Raw genomic sequence first — 8,221 nt, 5'->3', positions numbered from 1 at the left:
GCGTGCGCCTGCGCGCCAGCCCGCTCGGCGCCGCAGGGCTGGACGGGAAACGGAGTTCGGGAGGTGGCAGCGGGCCCGCAATATCGACTCGAATCTTGTCACACTTCCACCCTGGGTGTCGGATGATGGGTGGGAGCGGTCTGGGAGGCTTCCAGGTGGCAGGTCGGGTGTCCCTCGGGTGGGCACGCGCTCCTGACCGGCGGGGGAGGTGCAGCCCGGAGAGCGTCCGACCCCTCGGGGCAACGCTTCCGGCGCTTTTGAGGACCCGCCTTCCCCGCTGCACCCACGCGTGCACCACGTGCAGCCCCACTGGCCAAAAAAAAAGGGACGCGGAGCACCGACCCCCTCGGTCCTGATGCCTCCGAGCCGGCTCGCCCGAGCACTTCTAGGGTGAATATTTTGGCAGGTTGGGACAGAGACGAATGCGAATTCTGGAACCTGAGCTAATTTTACTTTTAACGAACAGGGCATTGGGACTGCTTGAAAAAGCCATAAGTAACCGCTGGGATTTTTAGCAAAGGCTGTTTCCGGCAGTAATCCATCCCCCCCACCCCCCCACCCCGCTCTTTTTAGCGCTTCATCTGTCACTAGGGTAGGACCAGGAATTATGTTCCCTACTTTGCCCCCAGCAAAATACTTATTCCCTCTTAAAATTACATCCCGTTCTACCTTCCAAGCTGTCACACCGGTTAATGGAGGGGCAAGGAGGCCCAACTAGGGGAAAGTTACTTTAACCAAAGCTCAAAAACCCTTAAAAAATATACAAATATATATGTATAAAAGAGTGTGTGCGTGTGTGCACACACACATATTGTATATAGGAGATCCTGCCTTAAAAAAAGCCTGGGAATGTACCTCAGTGCAAAGGCCCTAGGTTCAATCCCTAGTACAGAAAATAATAGTAAATTGAAGATCTAAGATCTGGAGAATCTGTAATAAGCCCATGGTCTTAAAAGTTGTTCAGAAAAAAAAGTTGTTCAAAGAAATGTGTACTGAAGATGTTCTTTATGAATTAAAGAAAAGGAAACCTCAGCTCATGCTGTCTTCTGCCAGACACCTCAGAAAGCAGTGAAAAAGAAAGAGCTGGGTGTAGTGGCAGTGCGTGTAATCCATACCCTCTCGAGAGGCTGAGGCACAAAGATCTCAGGTTGAAGGCCATCTTGGGCAATGTAGCAGGACCCTGGGGTATGAACATCAAACATGTGCTTTGTTTTTTTTAGCTTTTTATATTGTCAGCTAAGCTGGAAGTAGGTTTCCCAGAATTGCCTTGGGGGGGTGGTTACCGGGATGAACCTGGTCCTTGCACTTGTGAGGCAGGCGGTGGAACCCCTGAGCTAAATCCCCGGCTGGTTTTTTAAGCTTTTTGATACAAGGCTGGCTTCAAACTTGCTGGGATCCTGAGTGCTGAGATCACAGGCGTGCACAACCATGCCTGGCCCTTCCATGGTTTTTGTTAAAAGTTGCTCCAAACATATTTTTTTCACGCTTCCATAAGATGAGACAGAGAGAGAAAGCTAAGACAGCAAAGCCAGTGAATATTTATTTAGTACCTAGGACATCTTGGTACTATGTCACTTGCTGAAGACATTTGTACAAAACTACATATACTTAATATACTTAGAGAAGGAGTCAAGGTAAACTTCACATGAGAGAGAACTTTAGAACCCAGCATGATGGCACAGGCCTGTAATAATAGCATTTCAGAAGGCTGAGGCAGAAGGATCATGGGTTTCAAGCAAGCCTGGGGACATATGGAGTTCAAGGCCAGACCGAACTACATAGACCCTATCCCCCCCCAAAAAAAAAGTGGTGACTTCAGAAATACTTTGGTAGAAAAGTTAGGAATTGGTAAGTGGGCAGAGGAGGACGGGTATACCAGGTAGAGGGAATAATTGGAAAGAAAAGAATAGTCAAATAATTGAATGTTTACTCGGAGAAAGAATTTTGAAGTGACTGGATAACAAGGAATGCTGTGTGGGGGGATGTGGTGGTGGAATAAAGCTGGGGAGCTGCATGAGGGGCAGATGAGGGTGCCATCCACAGAGTGGCCACAGTGCACCTGCTCCCTACCATTACTGTGCAAGAGGTGGGGTGTGGCAGGAGTGTGTTACTTTCCACTGGGAAAATAAAATGCCTGACCCACATAGTCCTCAAAAAGGGAGAGGGAGAACAGATAATAAATCCACAGACAAACAGACGAGTTAAGATTTTGCTAAGAGCCATGAGCGAAATAATTACGGTAGAATTACGGGGGATGTCAGCTACATCTAAGGTGGTCAGATAAGATGAGGCTTTTCAGAGGAGCTGAGACCTGAGGCTACTCAGATTTTTATTTTATGTTTTTGTGAGAAGGAAAGCCATGGAAGGTTTAACAGGAGTGAGATTACATTTGTATTTTTGAGACAAGTAGTGGGGCGTGGTGGTACACACCTGAAAATCCAAAGAAGCTGAGGCAGGAAGATAGAGACTGGATTGTTCAGTTGGAAGCTGGCCTGGACTACACAGCAAAACTATCTCAACAGAGAAGCCGAGCCGAGCATAGCCGTACATGCCTCTGATGCCAGTACTCAGGAGGCTGAGGCAGGAGGATCCCAGCTGGTTTAGGCCAGCCTGGGCTACATAGCAAGACACTGTCTCGAAAGAAAAATAGTTGACATTGCCCTTGCTGGTATTTCTTGTGAGAGATGAGGAAGCCTGAAATAAGCAAAGAGAACCTTATGAAGGTGATTTAAGAGGTGCAGTCCTGTGTGAGGAATGAAGAAGACACAGATGAAGACGGTGGAGGTGGAGGGACAGTAAGTGAAGTCCCCAGGTTAGTGGTCAAGTGTGAACACATTCTCGTATGCACTGACTTGAAACTGCAGTGGAACCTTCAGAAATGGTTTTGGACCCTTGAAATACTGTATGCTTTAGGAGCCAGGAGAGAGATCTGGGCTGAAAATAGAGATTATGAACTCTGCAAGTGAGAGTCCTTTATTGGACTCAGGTTTCAGCTCTGCAAGGCTTTCACCCACCCACCAACTACTCCAACTCAGATTTCACAAATGAGTAAGGAGCAAGGTGTTCACATAGCACATTTAGGACCCAATTAAAGATAAAACCTTTGCCAGGGAAAGTGAAGAGTGAGATAAGGCCAATCACCATGGTTAAGATGAACCCTTCTGGGTGTCCTGGAGCCCTGCCAGACGTCCCTCCAGCCGCTGCCTGGCTCCCCAGCCCTTGATCTCTCTGAAGTCCTAGCCCTGGACCTATTCCTTCTGTTCCACTGAGCTATATCACCAGCCCTTTTTTTTTTTTTTAGATTTTGAGATAGAGTCTGACTAAGTTGCTAAACTGCCCGGGCTGGGCCCAAATTTATGATCCTCTTGTCTCAGCCTCCCACAGTGTTACAGGCATGCACTACCATGCCTGGTTCTGCTGGTACCTTTATGTATCATTCAGATGGCATTTTACCCAGAACAATGTCATAAGAAAAGGAATTCCAAAATTCATTCCCAAAGTTCACAGCTCATAGCAAACCAAACAGAATTCACAAAAATACTTTGGAGGGCCAGTGGCAGGAGCAAGGATTTTATGCTTAGGCTTGAGAACAAAGCAAAAAGCATAATCCTGGGCAAACATAAACACAGGGCAAGGGTCGGCTGCCTTGATGGTTCCGCAGGGCGGGGGTGTCTCTTGATGTCCTCACATGCTGAAGTGGAGTTTCCATCGTGCTTCAACTCTTCTTTCTACTGCCTCTTCCAAGTAAATAACCCTGTCCTTTTTTGTCACACAATTCTCATTATTAGCTTTTTTTTTTTTTTTTTTTTTTTTTTTTTTCAGTGCTGGGGCTTAAACCCCAGGACTTTCACTGAGCTATAACCCCAGTCCTTTTTTATTTTAATGTTGTCTTTGGTTTTTGCGGTACTAAAGATTGAACCCAGGGGCTCGCACTGAGGTGCATCTCCAGTCCTTTTTTGATTTGTGATTTTTGAGACCTGATTCACGATGCCCAGGCTGGTTTAAATGTGAGATCCTCATGCCTCATCCTCCCCAGATCCTGGTATTACAGGGCCACTATGGCCAACTCATTACTATTTTGTACCTCTATCTCAGGATGTGATTTTTACTATGCTAATAAAGTAAAAGAAGCCAGGTGTAGTATTACAGGCCTATAATCTTAGTAGTTGGGTGGCTGAGGCAGGAGGATCCGGAGTTTGGAGCCATAGTGGGACCCTGTCTCAGAACCAAAAAGGCCTGAGTACAAAAAAAAGAAAAGAAAACTCAAAAAGAAAAAAGAAAAACTACTAAAGGTGACTGTAGCTGCATAAACTACGCTATATAGGAGAGGTATTCCGCTACTGTACTATAGACTGGAACTATATAAAAGTAAAGATAATTGTAGTGACCATTGTGGTCGTGCTTACCACCTGGACCTGTCCCTTACCATCTGGAAAAGTTCCTAATTGGGTTTTGGAGCGGGCAGATCACTCCCCTAGCTGAGTGGGTTGTTTTTAATGATCTCAGTGTGTTAGCTCTGCCCTCCCGCATCTCTGCTGACCTCACAGTCTTTGAGGCTGAGTTCCCATCCTCCCAGCACCTGTGTTATCGGAATCCTGCTGCACTTCTTAACTCTCAGTTTCCTGGTATGTTTGTCAGCCCATAGATCTGAGTGGTGACTGCCTGGCTTGGTATCATTTAAGAAGTAATAGTTGAAGGGCTGGGGATTTTGCTCAGTGATGCTGCCGCCGGCCTTGAAAACACAAGATCCCTAGTTTGATTGCTGTTACCAAAAAGAATGCAAGAAGTAATAATTGGAGATATGAGGAAACTGGGTGATTTTTATCCCCTCAATGAACCCAGGGCCTTTGCACTGAGCTACGTCCCCTATTCTTTTTTATTTTTAAATTTTTTTATTATGAAACAGGGTCTTGCTAAATTGCCTTGAATTAGTAATCCTCTTGACTCAGCCTCCCCCCCACCCAAGTAGCCAGGACTACAGGAGTGGGCCACCACACCCTGCCCCACTTTCCCAACACAATACTTTCAAAATGTAACGAAAAACCAGAGGATCTGGGTGCAGTGGCACATCCCTGTAATGCCAGCATTCTTGAGGTAGAAACAGGAAGTTCACGAGTTCAAAGCCAGCCTGGACAATGTAATGGGACCCTCTTTCAAAACACACACTCACACATAAATTCAGATTTATGAGCCACCAAAGTACAATCAACATAAGCATTTTCATCTAATGAATGCTAAGCTCTTCGGCTTGAACTGTCCTTTCATCAAACACAGTACTCATTCTTCCTTGTGAAAACCCAGTTCTAGTTCTCTGTGTTAGACTGCGATCCTGCAGTCAGCCTCAGCAGAAGAGTCTGAGAACTGGACTCACCTACGGACATTCCACCAGGAAAAAATGAAACTGACCTTCCTGGAAATCAAGAGAAGCAGTAGTCATATTTCCCAATCATCTCAGTGTAGATGCTTCCCTAACATAGGCAAGGCCCTGGACTTCATTCCCAACACTACAGAAAACGAAAAAGAAAAACTCTGCTTAGCCTATGAGAACACTTACTCTGGTTTGTTTTGTTTTCCTTTTGTTATTTTAGACCGAGTCTCATTGTGTGGTTGGCCTTGAACAAACTATGTAGCCCAGGCTGGTCAGACTCACTGTGATTCTCCTGCCTCAGCCTCCTGAGGGCTGGGATTACAGATGGGCAGCACCACACTTGCTGTTGAACCCTTTTAGATGTTTATTGGTTTGTTAGAATTTGAAGAATGTGTCTCCTGTTCTTTGTGTGAAAGAAAGAATCACAGTGGGATATGGATTAGAACGAGTCCCAGCCCCGCATGGTGGCACATACCTGAAATCCCAGCACTCAGGAGGCTGAGGCAGGAGGATCACTGCGAGTCCGAGACCAGCCTGGGCTACATAGTGAGTACAAGGCCAGCCTGATTGCAGAGATGAGATCCTGATTCAAACAAGACAAAAACAAAGAACTGGTCCCAAACCTGTGCTTCCTCCTGTCTCTGCCTCTCAACAGCCAGTCATTTTCCAGGCTCAAGCCAAAACAAGTGAGTAGCCTTGATCCACTGTGCTCACACCTGTGTGTGCACACACACACATACCCCCCCACACACAAGTGTACACACACACACAGTACTGGGTACTGAACCCAGCAGCTCTATTCTGAGCCATATGCCCAGTCCTTTTGTATTTCTTTTGAGACAAGATTTCCCACTGGGGTCAAAGTTTTGGCCCTCCTGCCTTAGCCTCCCACAGTGCTGGAATTACAGAAGCAAACCTGGCTGTCAATCTAATCCTGTTGGACCGAGGCCCATTTGTGACCTCTTTTAACTTTCCTTCCTTAGAGGATCCTTTTCCAAATACTACAGCCATATGCAGGCTAATGAGACAGGAGACTGGGGTGTGGCCAGCCGGCCAGGCAAGTGAGCATGACCCAGCAGTCATGGAGATCCAGGACACAGACGCAAAAAAGGCTCCCAAGCCCTGCACCTGAAACCAATCAAAAGATGCTATCTTTGGGATGGGGATTTAGCTCAGTGATTCTTCTGCCTGCCTGGCAAGCATAAAGACCTGAGTTCGATCCAGTATCAAAAAAATAAAAAGATGCTGTCTTCAATCTTCTGGTGCGAAATCAAGCAGGTTTTTGACAGGACCACCGAGCTCTGGTGTCAGCCAGAGGAATGGAAGATGCAAAATGTGGCGGCCATTAACCTTGTGTCCACTGTAAACTCTTTCAGTGGCTCATATTTACTCTGCAGAGCACACTTCTTTTAATAAATGTAAAACCTCACTATACTTGTTCAATTAGAACCTGGAAGGAATCTCTGAAAAGAGTCCATGTCACCTCAGAATCCTGGTAACATTATGAGTTCAACATTTAAGTTTGGGGGGACACAAATATTCAGTCTTGAAGGAGAACCACACCTGCTCCCGACCCAGCAGCCATCGCTCAAGCACCAGGAGGTAGGCCGGGCCCGATCCACCGCGGGAAGGAGAACCACGCCTGCTCCCGACCCAGCTGCCATCGCTCAAGCACCGGGAAGGTAGCCGTGCAGGCACCCCTGAACCCCCCATAAGCCCACCCCCGCACTCTCAGACCTCCTGACTGTGCAAGTCTTTGGACCCACTCTGCAAAGACAGAGGTGGTCATCAAGGGTATTTTTCTGAGTTCCCAACTTTGAACATCTTTTAAAAAGGGCGGGGGAAACCTGTAATAGAACGTTGCAGAGTTCAACCATTCAGAAGGATGGGGAACTCAATCTGGGCCTTGCAGCCCGAGGTCAGTCAGCGTTAATGGGGTTCAGCAATCAGCTAACTGAGATCAGGGGTCTTGCATTCTTGCTCTGTCTGAGCCATTAAGTGGTTAATATACTATGTTGAAAAGTTTGTTCACTGCAGACATGTTCTGGACTGCTTCTTGATTTAGGAGTTCAACTTCAGAAGGATGGGGAACTCAATCTGGGCCTTGCAGCCCGAGGTCAGTCAGCGTTAATGGGGTTCAGCAATCAGCTAACTGAGATCAGGGGTCTTGCATTCTTGCTCTGTCTGAGCCATTAAGTGGTTAAAATACTATGTTGAAAAGTTTGTTCACTGCAGACATGTTCTGGACTGCTTCTTGATTTCAATTTAATTCAAATGATTTAAGGGTGATAGACTAGTGACTACCACATGTGGTCAGTGTCCAAGTTGTGCTTGATCTTAATGTGTCGCTGATTGTATCAGTTGGGGTAAAGCATTGGCGTTGATTTGATGAGCTGTTTTCTCTGATGTTATGAAGATGAGAATGTCCGTGGGTCGTTAGAGACACAGAAGCTAGGGTACAACTATATCAGGAAGATTTGGGTGATAATCCAGAGATTACACCAAGGACAGTCCAACAACAAAAATTAAAATGAGAAAACACTTAAACAAGACACAAAGACAGACTTCCAGTTCACCAATGGCAAACAGTAGGGCAAATGAGGATGAAAAGGCCGATAGTGAACCACCAGGACACCCTGAACTCAAAGCACAGGAAGTAACAAAACAGATCAATCAGGCTCTAGAAAAATTCAAAACAGAAATAATTTCCCAGATAACCATAGAGATAGTGAGCAAAATGGAAGTCGTGATTCGAGACTCTAGAGCAGAAACTGACAAAAAAATAGATGAGCTCAGGACCATGATAGAAGCCATGAAGGCCCAGCATAAGAAAGAAATGGAAAAAATAAATGC

General features: G+C 46.2%; 1 pseudogene; it reads left to right on the top strand.

Annotated features, from left to right (window-relative positions):
• Positions 1-8,221, top strand: part of LOC104851869 — a 22,539-nt pseudogene that overhangs the window by 954 nt on the left and 13,364 nt on the right.

The sequence above is a fragment of the Fukomys damarensis genome, unplaced genomic scaffold, assembly GCF_012274545.1.
Source record: "Fukomys damarensis isolate Sample0158 unplaced genomic scaffold, DMR_v1.0_HiC HiC_scaffold_21, whole genome shotgun sequence".
Classification (NCBI taxonomy): Eukaryota; Metazoa; Chordata; class Mammalia; order Rodentia; family Bathyergidae; genus Fukomys; species Fukomys damarensis.
Note: the sequence above shows the minus strand (reverse complement) of the source record. Positions and strands in the feature narration are given on the sequence as shown.